Source organism: Oryctolagus cuniculus, chromosome 8 (genome assembly GCF_051225735.1).
Source record: "Oryctolagus cuniculus isolate XC-2025 breed Fujian yellow rabbit chromosome 8, ASM5122573v1, whole genome shotgun sequence".
Lineage (NCBI taxonomy): Eukaryota > Metazoa > Chordata > Mammalia > Lagomorpha > Leporidae > Oryctolagus > Oryctolagus cuniculus.
In genome coordinates, this window is record NC_142874.1 from 125,851,303 (window position 1) to 125,867,226 (window position 15,924).

General features: G+C 34.7%; 1 pseudogene; it reads right to left on the reverse strand.

Annotated features, from left to right (window-relative positions):
- Window positions 1–7,308: 7,308 nt before the first annotated feature.
- On the reverse strand, window positions 7,309–8,030 carry LOC103350830 (UDP-glucuronosyltransferase 2B16 pseudogene; annotated as a pseudogene).
- Window positions 8,031–15,924: the final 7,894 nt, after the last annotated feature.

Sequence of the window (15,924 nt, forward strand, 5' to 3'; positions counted from 1 at the left end):
AGAACCCGGTGTGCCAGCACTGCTGGCATAGGATTAGCCAAAGAGCCACGGCGTCGGACCCATCCTGTCCTTTCTAAAACTTTTATATCCATTCGTGAATTTCTACTTGTCTGGGGAGGTTTTCCCAGAAAATTTTCATAAAGCATAAATACTTTCACTCTCGTCCCATGCAAACTTCACTATGAATTGGATTTTTGTTCTTGCTTTAATTTTAACAGACTTGGTATTGCTTGCATACAGGCTTTTTTTATAACCCTATATTCTATCTTAGCGCATCAAAGGAGATGCTATACATTCATGCTGGAACAAGATAATATAAGGTTATTTTGTTGTAAAATATAAAATCATGGATTTTTACTGAAATATGAAGCTTTGAAGATTCTTTCTGTAAATAAACTTTAAAAAATGCAATAGAGAAGTTACATATTAGACTAGATCAAGGAGAGTGAATCAGTTTACTGTAACACTGGTCACTGGAAATAAAACAGTCTGAGATTCAATAAAAATAAATAAAAGAAGAAGAGTAAACGAAGTTTAAGAGACTTCAGTATTGTGGTACAGTGGGTTATGCCATAAATTACATGAAGCATCCCATTTTAGAGTGCTTGTTTGAGTCCTGGCTGCTCCATGTCTAATTCTGCTCCCTGCCGATGCACCAAGGAAAGCTTCCAAAGATGTCCCAAGTATGTGGCCAAATGCCATCTATATGGGAGACCACTATAGACTTCTTGTCCTGGGCTTTGGCCTAACCCAGTCTATGCCGTTGCAATCATTAAAGGAGGGAACTATCGTATGGAAGATCTCTCTCTGTGTCCCTCTCTGTCTTCCTGTTGCTATTCTTTTCAATTAAATCTAAAAAGATGGGCAGAGCTAGCATAAAAACATAAAATATGGAAGCAGGGAGTAAACTTATGGTGTTTATTTGATAAGCATTATGGTGCCATTAACTTAAATGGCATAATCTGCAACACATTAATAATAGGCAACTGTGATACCCCCTCCAATTATTGCACATGTCATCCAAACAGAAAATTAAATTCAGAAACAGCTAGACTTTGGTTATATTGCATAGCAAATGGAATTCAAAGTTATATAAAGGCCATGTAATCCTGTAGCAACAGAATATACATACTTCTTGAGATTATACATGGTAAATGTTAAAGGAAAGACCATGTATCAAGGCACAAAATAAATGTTAATAAATTTAATATCAAAATCTTAGCAGGAAGCATCCTAAACCATAATAATATGAAAAATAAATAACAGGAGGAATTCTGAAAGCTAGCAAAAATGTAAATATTAATTATATGCTCCTGAGAAATTACTGGGTAAGAGAAGTAATTAAAAGTAAATTAAATATCTTGAGACAAAAAAAATGGAAATGCTACTTACAAAAACTTATGTGATGCAGGATAAACAGTTCAAAAACTAGAATCACAACAATAAAAGACTAAAAAAAAGAAGGAACTCAAATAAACTACGTATAATGAACCTTAAGGAAATTGCAGAAGAAGTAGAGCCCAAACCTGCAGAAGATAGTTAACAACAAAGATCAAAGAACAAATAGAAAGAAGAAAAATAATGCTAAAGATCCATGAAACTGAGTTGATTTTTTTTAAAAGCTAAACAAAATTGACAAGCAGTTAGCTTGACTATGAAATAGAGATGATTAAAATATGTAAAAACTGAAATGAAAGAGACATTACAAATTTTTTTTTGTTTTTTATGTTTTTTGTTCTTTGTTTTTTGGAATTGTTTATTTTATTTATTATACTAATTTCATGTATTTCATTTATACAGATTTAGGAACATAGTGATACATCCCTCCCTCCCACCCACTTTCCAACTCTTCTTCCTCCAGCCTCTACAATTTCTGCTCTTACCTAACAATTGTAAAGTTAACACTACACCAAGTAAAGGAGTTCAACAAAGAGCATGAAGATCAGAAACTGTTCCTCAACAGAAGAGATATGGGATATAAACACTCATTGAAACTCGAAATAGCCATTTAACTCCAATATATTACATTTTAGGAACTCTATTAGTCACCCCTGATCAGGGAAAACATATGATATCTATCTTTTGGGGACTGGCTTATTTTACTAAGTAAAATGGTTTCCAGTTGCATCCATTTTGTTGTGAAAGACAAGATTTCATTTTTTTTTATAGCTGAATAGTTTTCTATAGTGTATATATACACAATAATTTTTTATCCAGTCTTCTGTTATTGGATATTTGGGTTGATTCCATATTTTAGCTATTGTGAATTGATCTGCAACAATATGGGGGTACATATAACTCTTCAAAATGCTGATTTCTTTTTCTTTGGCTAAATTCCCAGGAGTGGGATGGCTGGATGATATGACAGCTCTTATTTCATTCAGATTTATCGCCTCACTGTCTTCCACAGTGGCTGGACAAGTTACCATTCCCACCAAAAGAGGGTTAGGGTACCTTTTTCCACACATCTTCATCATCATTTGTTGATTTCTGTATGAGAGCCATTCTAACTGGGGTGAGATGAATCCTCATTGTAGTTTTGATTTGCATTTCCCTGATTGCTAGTGATCCTGAATATTTTTTCATGTCTGTTGCAATTTGAATTTCATCTCTTGAAAAATGTACATTCAAGTCCTTCTCCCATTACTTAGCTGGATTGTTTGTTTTGCTGTTGTTGAATTTCATGAGCTCTTTACAGAATCTGGATATTAACCCTTTACTAGTCACATAATTTGTCAATATTTTCTCCCATTCTGTTGGTTACCTTTTCATTTTGTTGAGTTTCTTTTGTAGTGCAGGAGCTTCTTAGCTTGATATAATCCTATTTGTAGATTTTGGCTTTGATTCCCTGTGCTTCTGGGGTCTTTTCCAAGAAATTTTTTTCTTTGCTGAAACCAATGCTTTGCAGTTTTTCCCCAATGTTCTCTAGTAATTTGATGGTATTGGGTTGTAGATTTAGGACTTTGATCCATTTTGAGTGGATTTTTCTATAAGCTGTAAGGTAGGGGTCCATGCAGAGATCCATTTTCCAGCACCATTGGTTGAAGAGATTGTCCTTGCTCTAGGGATTGATTTTAGCTCCTTTGTCAAAAATCAGTTGGTTGTAGATTTGTGGATTGATTTCTGGAGTTTCAATTCTGTTCCACTGGTCTATATGTCTATTTTTGTACTAGTACCAGGCTGTTTTGATTATAACTGCTTCCATCTTTGTTTTTGTTGTATAAAATTGCTTTAGCTATTCAAATTCTCTTGTTTTTACATATTAATTTACCATAATTTTTCTGGATCTGTAAAGAATGTATTTTGATTAGGATTCCATTGAATCTATAAATTGCTTTCAGTAGTATGGACATTTTGATGATCTTGATTATTCCAATCCCAGAATATTAAAGAATTTCCATTTTTAATGTCTATTTCTATTTCTTTCTTTAGTGTTTTATAATTTTCATTTTAGAGATCCTTGGTTAAAATTATTTCAAGTTATTTACTCTTTTTGTAGCTATTGTGAATGGGACTGATATTGAAAGTTCTTTCTCAGCCATGGCACTGTGTATACAAACGCTATTGATTTTGGTGTGTTAATTTTATCTCTTGTTACTTTATCAAACTCTTTAATGAATTTGAATAGTCTCTCAGTGGAGTCTTTATATTCCCTATATATAGAATGTGCCTTCTGAAAATGGGGACAATTTGATTTTTTACTTTCCAATTTATATCCCTTGATTTCTTTTTCTAGCTAATGGCTATGGCTAAAACTTCCAGGACAATATTTATTAGTAATGGTGAGAATGGGCATCCATGCCTGGTTCTGGATCTTAGGGAAAATGCTCCCATCTTTTCCCCATTTAATAAGATTCTGGCTATGGGTTTATCATAAATTGCTTTGATTATGTTGAGAAATGTTATTTCTATACCCAATTTGCTTATGGTTTTCATCTTGAAAGTATGTTGTATTTTATAAAATGCTTTCTCTGTATCTATTGAGAGAATCATAGAATCATATGGTTTCTGTTCGGTTTCTTAAAGTCATGCATCACATTAAGTTTGGTGGTTGTTGAACAATTCATGTATACCAGGGAAAAATCCAAATTGGTCTGAGTGTATGATCTTTCTGATATATTTTTGGATTCGATAAGCTATTATCTTGTTGAAGATTTTAACATCTATGTTCATCAGGGATACTGATCTTTTTCTGTTCTATATATTTCTGAATTAAGAATTAAGGTGATGCAGGATGCATAAAAGGAATTTAGGAGTATTCCCTCACTTTCAATTGTTTTGAATAGCTTGAGAAGGATTGGAACTACTTCTTTTTTAATGTCCAGTAGAATTCAACACTGTAGCTATCTGTTCTAGGCTTTTCTTTGTGGAGAGGGTCTTTATGACTGATTCAATCTTTTCTGGCTTATTGGTCTGTTTAAGTTTTCCATGTCTTCTTGATTCAATCTTGGTAGGTGATATGTGTCCAGAAATCTATTCATTTCTTCCAGGTTTTCTCAATTTGTTGGCATATAGCTCTTTGTAGTAATTCCTAAAGATTCTTTTTTATTTCTGTGGTATCTGTTGTTACATTTCCTTTTTCTTCTCAGATTTTGTGTGTGTGTGTGTGTGTCTTCTCCCTCTTTTTTGGTTAGTTGAGCCAATGATGTATCAATTTTATTTATTTTTTTCAAAAAACCAGCTCTTCATTTCATTGATCTTTTGTAATTTTTTGTTTCAATTTTAATAACTTCTCTATTTTAATTATTTCTTTCCTTCTAATTTTGAATTTGGTTTCTTGTTTTCCTAGGTGCTTGGGATGTGTTGATAGCTCATTTATTTGGTACCTTTACAATTTCTTGATGTAGGCACCAATTGCCATAAACTATTCTTCTAATACTGCTTTTGCAGTATCCCGTAAGTTTTGATGTGATGTATTGTCAACAATTCATTTCCAGAAATTTTATAATTTCTATTTTGATTTCTTTAATGGCCCACTGTTCATTCAGGATCATGTTGCTCAGTCTCCATGAGTTTGAATATGACATGGAGATTCCAGAATTATTGATTTCTAGCTTCATTCCATTGTGGTCAGAGAAGCTGCATGGTTTGATTGTGCTTTTGTTGAATTTGCTGAGATGTGCTTTATGGCCTAGCATATGGTCTATCCTAGAATAAGTTCCATGCACTGATGAGAAGAATGTGTATTCTGCACCTGTGGCATGAGAAGTTCTAAGCTGTAGGTTAGAGCCATTTGGTTCATAGGAAGGTTCAAAGGAAGGTTCCTTTGTTGATTTTCTGTTTAGTTGATCTGTCCATTGATGAAAGTGGGGTGTTGAAAAAAAGCCTAACTAGGAGGTGTTGCATTACTTATTCAACATACATGTGTTAGCAATTTTAGTAGAAACAACATAGTATATGTATAATAGCAGGCTCACTGACTAATAGGAAAGATTGGAAAATCCAGAAATCAACATATGCATTTATTTTCACTTGATTTTGTACAATGGTGACAGCGACATTTAATAGGGAAAATGGCAATCTCTTCTATAATTGGTTCCAAAAACTGGTGATTCATAAGTAGAAAAGGGGAAAATAAAACTTTACCTTATCCCATATGGGATAAGTCAAATGGATTAAAATTTAAAATCAGACTGGAATTATAAAAACACTTAAAGAAAATAGAAGGAGAAAGCTCCATGGCATGGGTTTAAAATAGAAATTTTTTTTTTTATTTTTTGCACATTAACCTACAGTTCAGGCAACCAAATAAAAAGAGACAAATTGAATTGTATCAAACTGAAAATTTATTGCAAAACAAAAGAAGCAGTGCAGAGACAATCCATAGAATGATAAAAATATTAATACATCTGATAATGAGTTAAAATCAAAAATATATAAAGAACTCAACTCAGTAACAAAAAAAAAACAAACTTTATTTTCAAAATGAGCAAAGGACCGAGTGTTCTCTAAAGGAGATTTTTACACACACGACCAAAAGAAAAGGAAAAGTAACTGAACAGCTCCAATCATTCAGGGCCTGCAAATCAAAGCCATCATTAGATATAACTTTACGCTGCTTAGAATATCTATCATCAAAAAGAACAAAAGCAACAAATGTTGGCATGGGTGTGGAGAAAGAGAATATTGTGGATAGGAAGTTATTACTTGGGGCCGGCGCTGTGGTGCAGCAGGTTAACGCCACCCTGGCCTGAGCACTGGCATCCCATATGACCTCTCTCTCTCTCTCTGCCCCTCCTCTCTCTGTGTAACTCTGACTTTCAAGCAAAAATAAATAAATCTTAAAAAAAGGAAGGTATTACTACAACAATTACAGAAAATGATAGGCTCTTCATAAACTAAAAATCCCACATTTGGGAATGTATTCAAAGGAACTGAAATCAACAGGTTAAAGGAACATCTGCACTGTTATGTTCATAGCTGCATTATTCACAGTAGCTAAAATGGAGTCTTCAGATATCCATCAAGAAATGAATGGAGAAAAAATGTTCTATGTTTACATAATGCAAAGTCTTTGAAAAGAACAGAACTCAGTCATTTGGGAAACATGGATGAACTTGGAAGACATGATACTTAGCATAACAAAGACAGTGAATCTCACATATAAATGAAATCTAAAAAAGTTGAATTTACAGATTAGTTTTAGAATGATTCCTGCCTATGCCTGGGATACTGGGAATCGGGGTGGGGGGGTGGACAGGGAGCTGCAGTCAGAGGATCCAATGAGTAAGTTAAACAGGAGGAATAAATATTCGATATTTATCACTGCATGGTAATTATATTAAATAACCATGTATTGTAACTTTCAAACAAGTTAAGGATATATTTTGAAGATTTCACAATAAAATATTGAACAATATAAATATGTTAATAAGATTAATTTATTATTATTCCATATTTCTGTCTCTCAAAACATTTCATTGTATTCTATAAAGAACTACCTTGATTATGTCACATAGATAGTTGTCCTTGAAATGTGTAACAAGTCAATCTACATGTCTTCATTCATCAACAGAATGTGTACACTGATTTTTATATCAGAGAAAAGTATAATAAAGTGGACATATTTTTGTATAAATTCTCAGTGCTCCACTAGTAGCTCTGATTTCCTCGAATGCTCCATCCAAGTGATGACTCAATAACTCCTATCTGTCCCTATAATGTAAGCCTTGACATAGCATTCGTTAGCCTGGTAAATATTTGTATTATCATTTCATTATTTTACCTATAAGATACAGATTTCACAGATATTCCATTCATAAAAGATAATCTACAAAATCACAGTTATTTAAGAAGTCACACCAGCAACTAAAAGCATGACTTACCTAGAACTTCACTGCAAAACTGATCCCACCTCTTCACATTTAACATTTAAAATAAAGCATCCTTAGCATGTTTTTTACCCTCTCCATGAATGTCATTTGTCCACTTAAATCTGACATAATAACAGGCACATAGGAAGGAGGAAATAGAAGTCCCCCACTACACTTTTCATAGGTGTAGCCAGGAGTGAAGCGGACACTGTACACAAGGGGTGTGTTCAGTGGCTCAGCCAGCAGCTCACCACAGGGAGCAAATGGGTCAGCAAGAACAACATCAAACTTTGAATCCTGAAGCTTTGCCATGATTTTCTTGTTCATAACTAGGTCTTTAAAGAGATTTTCATAAATATCAGAATATTCAAAGAATAATTTTTGCATTAGTGGGAAATATTCCCAATATGCATCTCTTGAAACATCATGAATAAAGCTTCTATTTGACCTTTAGTATAAGATGTGTGAAAAGTTTCAAATGTAATTCCTGATTCATCATTGTTGTCCATTAAAATAGAAGCAGAAGATCTCAGAACAGTTACTGCATGACCTCGCTGGACAAGTGCATCCAGGATTGTCTTCATATTCATCCAGTGGCTGTAGTCCATGGACCACACCAGCACCTTTCCACAACTCCCAGAGCTGAAGCAGCAACTCAGCTGTAGCAGCAGCAGGAGAAGTGAGACACATCTCCTGGACATCCTGGTGAAATGCAATGCTTCCTCCCCACTTGTTGTCTCTTTAGTTCTTCATGGTTTTATCCAAGGGGAAATATAATAGACCATTAAATTATGGCTTGTACTGATTTAAATAAATGCATAATATGAATAACCAGAGCTTGTTGACCAGGATGGCAGATGAAAAAGCCAAGTTAGATGTTGTGGTTATGTGAGTGCTTCTAGTGTCTTTTATGATTAACTGATTTTCATAACTTGGAGACAAGGACCAACACATATAAAGCACCAGAGTTAGAGTAGTGCCATGAGCAGTGACAAGTGAGGTGATTTGTATCTGAGCTGTCCCTGATACAGAAGCAGAGATAAAATAATTATACAACTGATCTTCATTTCTTGGATAGCATGGTTCAAGGCACTTGATAAAATATTTTGAATCAATTCAAAGTTTTTTATCATCAATATATTTGGTTTTGCTTTATGATTAAATGTGTATGTAAAAATATACTGATATGAATAAGCAACAAAGGAAAATGCAATATTTAGAGAATGTGTCTCTTTTAATATAAACATACTTTGAATTTTTAAAATTTATTTTTGTTTGGATCGTGATTTTTTTACAAACATTATTTAAAGTATGATATTTACATACTGTGTGTAATGATGAAATATAGCTTAATAACTTTTTAAATATTTATTTTACTTAGTTTAAATGTGTTTTTTTTTAATGCATTTGACAGAGTTAGACAGTGAGAGAGAGAGAGACAGAGAGAAAGGTCTTCTTTCCATTGGTTCACCCCCCAAATGGCCGCAATGGCCGGAGCTACACCGTAGCTGGTCTCCCATGCGGGTGCAGGGCCCAAGCACTTGAGCCATCCTCCACAGCCTTCCCGGGCCACAGCAGAGAGCTGGACTGGAAGAGGAGGAACCGGGACTAGAATCCGGCGCCCATATGTGATGCTGGCACTGCAGGCGGAGGATTAACCAAGCGAGTGGTGCCAGCCCCCTATTTACTTATTTTAAAGAGTTACAGAAATAGGGGGAGAGAGAGAGAGAAAGCAAGCTTCTATCCACTGGTACAGTCCCCAAATGGCTGCAATGGCCAGAGCTGAGCCAATCTGAAGTCAGGAGCCAGGAGCTTCTTCCGAATCTCCAAGATGGATGCAGGGCCCAAGGACTTGGGCCATCTTCCACTGCTTTTCCAGGCTTATTTGCAGAGAGCTGGATCGGAAAAGGAGCAGCCAGGACTGGAACTGGTGCCTATATGGGATGTTGGCGCTTCAGGACAGGGCTTCAACCTGCTACACCACAGCATTGGCCTCCAATAGCTTATTAAATTAATATGCCTATTGCTTATTTTTTGAGGAGAGAACATTTGTAATTAATTCTTGGTAAGTTAGATCATACGTGACTATTAATTATTTGTATCATTTTGTGCAACAGAACCATAAATGTTATTCTTCCTTTCCAGCTGAAACATGTGACTAACATGTCTCCATTACTCTGCTTCCACAAGTTGGAAAGATTCAGATTCCATGTATGAGTGAGATCATGTGGTCCATATCTTTCTGTGCTTCAGTTATTTTGTTAGGATAATGTCCTTTAGTTCTTCCATGTTTTCACCTGAGAGAATTCCATTTTGTTGTTAAGACTGAAGTATGTTAATCTTGTATTTAAGTCCATCCTGTTCACTGTAACCTTGGTCATCCCTTTATAATCGGTTAAGTCAATTCCAAAGTTCATGTTGTCCTACCTAGAATTTTTCATTATTTTTAAGCAATTTAACTCACCTTATTTGAACTAATTTGTCGGTCATTCTGAGTTCCTGTCATCATGACCTGGCATTTTTAGTTTTTTAAAAGAACAAATTTACCTTTTTATTGCTCTTCCCCAGTCAGTCAAAAAACAGAAATGAGTGCAATTTATAAACATAAAAAATGATCAATCTGATTAATAATAAGGGGTTTCTCAAATCTGTGGTTCACTTTCATAAACAAAGGTCCCTCAAAGTACAATAAGTTCAGAATGCATTTAATGTGCCTAAGCAACCAAACATCACAGCTTAACCAACAGTACTTAAGAATACTAAAGAACATATTTCAAGAATACAAGAAAACTTTTAGGTAACAGATTTGTATTACTTGTCTTAGTAAAAACTTTCCATTCTATATAAAATTAATTGAGATAACAATATGTTAAAATGTTAGTTCCTGACATAGGTGAACCATCTATAGTTGAACCATCTACATGTGGTATTTTCAAGATTAAGTTTAACTTTATTTCATTTTATCTTCAACCAGTGTGGTGTTTCCACATCCTGCCTTTTAATAGAAAACTTATTTCGTGGAATAATTACTGCATGGTTTCCAAATCTTGAAAAAGATAGTGTTAAACAGTTCCAAGAAGGCTCAAGGACCCCTAATTATCTGTTCAAAGAAGTTCCTTTCAGAAGTCCAGTAAACAAAAGAAAACAAAGGGAGAGTTATTTAATCAGTAACATAAAAACAGCAAGTCTCTCACAAGGGAATTTTTATTAGGCAAACTGAAGACTTACTAGCGGAAACTTTAGAAGCTAGGAGAGAACTCATGAAATTGTGACAGTCTTGTAAGAAAAACAGATCCAGCCATGAGTACTATGTCCAGCTAAGTCATCCTTCATAAATGAAGGAGAAATAGACACTCGTGTATGATGAGCAAGCACTGAAGAACTTCATCAGCAGAAGCCTGGTGACAGAAGAAACATAAAATACAATCCCTACAGTAGCAGTGAAAGAAGGATAAGCACCACTGCAAAAATCAGGAAAAGTACAAATCTTAACAGGTGAGCAGACACACACGGAAGTGACAGGAGAAACATACAGTGATTATTACTTTTTTTCTTTAAATTCTGGATTTGATTTGCTGTATACCCAGTTAAGAGTTTTACACTTGAACCTCTAAGTGCCATACTTCTGTTATTTTTTTTTTTTTTCTATTTAGTAGGTTAAAGCATCAGGGTTATGTTTCTCTCTTAAAATATGTTGAAAAGATTTGGTCCTGCTCTTTTTTCTGACTGTATATGTTATTGAACTAAATTTATTTTAAAAAGTTTAGTAGAAGTTATTAGTCAAGCTACCTATACATTTAGTTATCTCTTAAGATTTTTAAAAATGAAGCTAATTTCTTAAATTCACATAAGAGAGTATTAAATTATTTTTTCTTTTTTGTCAGTTTTCTGAATTCATTTTTAAAGAAACATGTATTTTACATAAGTTGCTCAAATTATTCTCATAAAATTGTTTAACATCTGTCAAGAAACTAAGTGGAGTATCCCATGAGCCAGCATCTCCCAATATTAGAGATATATCCAAAATAAGTGAAGCCAATCTGTCAAAAAATCTGCACTCCATTTTTTATTACAGCACTATTCACAGTAGAAAAGAAACAGAATCAAACTAAGTGTTCAACCTGAACTTAATGAGTACAGAAAATATATGCATACATAATGGAACACTATTCATTCATAAAAACAGATGAAAATCATTTCATGTATAACAATATGGATGAACTTAGAGGTAAAATCAGCCAGGAACAGAAAAAATCTGCTGCAAGCTGTGTGGCATAGAACTTTAAGCCTCTTTCTGTGGCACTGGCATTCCCTTTGTGCCTGTCCACATATGATCCAGCTCCCTGCTAATGCACCTGCGAAAGCAGTGGAAGATGGCCCAAGTCCTGGGCCCTCACCCTGATATGTGAAACCTGGAAGAGACACTTGGCTCCTGGCTTCAGACTGGCCCAGATCTAGGCTTTGTGGTCTTTTGGAGAGTGAACCAGAGGATGGAAGATCTCTCTATCTCTCTCTCCGCCCATTCTCTCTCTCTATTTCAGCCTTTCAAATAAATAAATAATTCTAAAAAAATAATTATTAAGAAAGAAGAAAGACAAATACCACATAATCTTACTCGAAGTTCAAATGAGAAAGTGGGAGTTTAAACCTGAAAAACAGTGAGACATAGTAGATTGAAACTTACCAAGAGGAAACATCAGATGTCAGGGTTATTCTGGCTAAACTGACCTAATATGATTCTGACAGAAGACTGGGTGTTCAGACCACCTAGCAGGTGGTGCAGAAAGAGGAATGTGATCAGACAGTGAGAGTAATGAGATATTGGGGAGTGGTGGTGTGGTTAACCTGACTTATCAGAGATTTCCTGCTAAAACAATTTCACATAGAAGTTCCCAAATGGACTTTGGTATAGTGTTCAAAAATTGATTAAAACTTGATCAAAGCAGGATGCTTGTCAGTCTTTTTAGCCATATCTGTGTAGTCTCCCCACTACTAGTCTCTTTTTCTTAGATGCTTTAGTTCGGGTACATGGTTCAAAATGAGTGAGAAGTAGAGAAAATAAAAGAGCATGCAAAGACGCAGAGAAACAGAGAAGGAAAGACAGACAAACACAAAGAGACAGTCAGAGACAGACACAAAAGCACTGAGGGAAATGCAGAAGAACATATTCCTTTTCTTACAAAGCCTCTCAAGTTAAGTTGCATGATTTGTACTGCATTCTTCTGGTTGCAACAGGCATAAAGTTTGCCTAAGTTCAAGAGCAGGGGACATGAGTTAATGAAAAGATTGTGAAATAACAAGTATTTGTTGTGTCCAAATCACCACAAATTCAACCTCTTGAGCTGCCCAGCAGAGATCACTAATCATTAAATATTGACAGAGCACAGGAATCGTGTATTTAGAGTTTTACAGTGGTAGAAATTTCAACTGATATTGCAATGGATTTATTCAGACATTTTAAATATGATATAGATTTCATAAATATACTCTGACAGATCATGTAGATAATACTAATAGGTTTTTAAATGCTTCAATATTTTCAATGATACTAAATAATTGTTAACATTACCTTTGAATTTGCTTCTGTGAATGAATATATTTATTTAAGTAGGTGATTTAGGCCACATAATACCTGAAAACATTATTGCATAGTTTAGCAGTGAAGTACAATGAGGGGATATTAATAATACTATAAGAGGAAATTCTGTGTAATCTTTCAGATCATTTACTCTGTGTTTATAGGAACATAAGTATTTTTTATTTTCAAAGTCTTGTTTTTCTTCTGGAACTTTTTAAAATTTAGCAATGTGACATGGACATCATTCAAGCATACTCCATTTTATCATCCTTTTCTCAGAAATGGTTAAGTTCCTTCTATAACTTTAGTGGAAAAAGAAGCGTACACTATCTGATAGCCATTTAAGCACTGGAGAGAACCTTTTGTGTCTTATATGGTCATGTTCAAGTATTTCACATGAGAAATTCTGAGATACAGAGTTCTAGTTCAAATAATGTATTTGTTTTTATCCTAGAATATACTTTTCATACTTTTTTCATAATTTTTCATTGTGTAGGTCTGTTGCTTCACTTAAAATTAAAATACATTTTACATATTACCAAAAAGAGCCATTGACTATTCAGTGCTGCGGAGTGTTTTCCAGACAAAAACCATGTAAACTGAGGTGTGTAATCTTGCCATATTTCTTCCTTAATCCTCAGATTTATCTGTAAAAGGCCTACCTTTTTGTGGAAATGTAGACATATATGTAATTAATCTGTTTTTTTTTTAAATTAGTTTCTCTATGTTTGTAAAAAATATCCAAAATAAATGTGAACAAAAATCCATTTTTCTCTAACTTAAAAATATCCCCATGGTATACTTGCAAATATTTTATGTAAATTTCATTGTAAATTGATACTATTAAGCCACAAAAGTGAAGTATATACAGAAGTAGGTAAAAAATATGTTCAGTTAAACTAGCAACAACAGCAATAGCAAAACATCAGCAAAAACCCACTCCTCAGTTCATCTGGAAAGTCAAAGATCAGGAATCAGCTGGGTAAACTGGAAACTGGACTGAGCACCTGCTCTGGAGAAACCCTGTTCTGATTACTGTAGAATATTTCTTGACTCAACAGCTAAAATAGTTGTTCTCATTTGACTCTAATACTTTGTAGCTTTAGAAAGAAAATGATGCATGCTTAGTTATATGATGGCCTATTTTAGTGACAAAAATTGTGCTTATATTGTGGATATTAGACACATCTTTGCATGTATCAAATATGTGACCAATGCATAGTATATTTACAAATATTATATATACTCAATTATACATTATTTTATATTAAATATGTCTATACATACATGTTAAGTAATATAGAACCAAATAAATAGTGGTAAATTTAAAAACTTAACATCAGTTTTACATGTTAAAATGGACAACACATGCATTTCATATTGATGTATAGCTTCATGAATAACAGCAACTCCCTTGGTGAACAGCCAGAACAAATATTTTAATATTTTGTATCTACATTTTCCTAATTTTCTATAACCATGGTATCTAATACAGTTTCAAGCATTTGTTTTAAATGCAGTCTTTAACCTGCATAACAAAGTGTTGTTGAAAAGAAGCAATAGAAACCCAAGTAGTACCCATTTATTCTTGTTCATTAGGGCATTTTACATATACTTTTGAAATTACAATATAGAGAAAACATATATTCATAGGAACATTATCCAAAGATAATGTTTATTTGAGAGAGTACTGAAAATGTCAATAATTTTAAACAATTTTTATATTCATAGACAGAAAGTTGACAAGAAAAATACTCTTCACGTGGCAGCAAGAGTAGGTCCATGGACCAGATCCACAGCAAAAAAAAAAAAAAAGAAAAACTACTGAAAATTGTTTAAAAACACAATGACACAATTTCTGGGAATTTTCTTAAGGACATAATGCCAAAAGGAAGAGAGACAGAGAGAGAGAGAGGCAGAGAGGTAGACAGACAGAGAGAGAGAGAGAGGTAGAGAGAGAGAGAGAGAGAGAGAGAGATTCAAGACTTAATAGTAAAACAAAACAAAGAAACAAAGAGGGAAACTACCTGCTTCCTCTCCCAGCTTCCAAGTCCAGAGTCACAGAAGTTAACTTCAGGTGGGTACAGCCTAGACCAATGGACTGTTTTTCCCCATTATTCCCAGTTGAAGGCTATATCAAGCAGAGCTCCGTTACCCAATAAAGGGTTTGAATCCTCCTATCTTTCTCACAACAGCCCTGCTCTGTATATCAAAAGCTAATTCCAGAAAAGTGTGGGATAGAAAAGTCTCCTTTCCTTCATTGAGTATTATTCCTATTACAAGGAGGGATTCTAATCAGGCATAATGCACTGAGAATTCTAATTTCCAGCAAGTAATGCCCACCGAGGTCCATTGCCAACACTCAGAGATGGGGGATTCCTGATGAGGAAAATTAAAACTATAGCTTAGCTGTCCACTCCTCAAGTAGGATGTCACTCAACAGGAATATTCCAATTTACATAACTTGGCCATATAGGCAAATCAATAGAAACATAAATTAGTAATTGCCTAGGACAGAGGAATCATAAATTGGTGAGGTGAGGGGTCACAAGAAAGAATGAGTACAGGGCTGCTTTGCAGGTGAGAAGATGTTCAGGGGCTGGCGCCATGGCTCACTTGGCTAATCCTCAGCCTGCTGGGCCAGAATCCCATATGGGCGATGTGTTCTAGTCCCTGTCACTCCTCTTCCAGTCCAGCTCTCGGTTGTGGCCCAGAAGGGTAGTGGAGAATGGCTCAAGTGCTTGGGCCCCTGCACCCGCGTGGGAGACCAGGAAGAAGCACCTGGCTCCTGGCTTCGGATTGGCGCAGCTCCATCTGTAGGGGCCATTTGGGGAGTGAACCAACGAAGGAAGACCTTTCTCTCTGTCTCTCTTTCTGTCTATAACTACCTGTCAAATAAATAAAAAAAAAAGAAAAGAGAAAATTTTCAAAAATTGATAGTGATGGTAGTTACACTTACATGGGAATATTCTATGAAATAATGAATTGTACATTTTGAATAGATGCACTACTTCAGTGTCAGCGAGGTTGCAG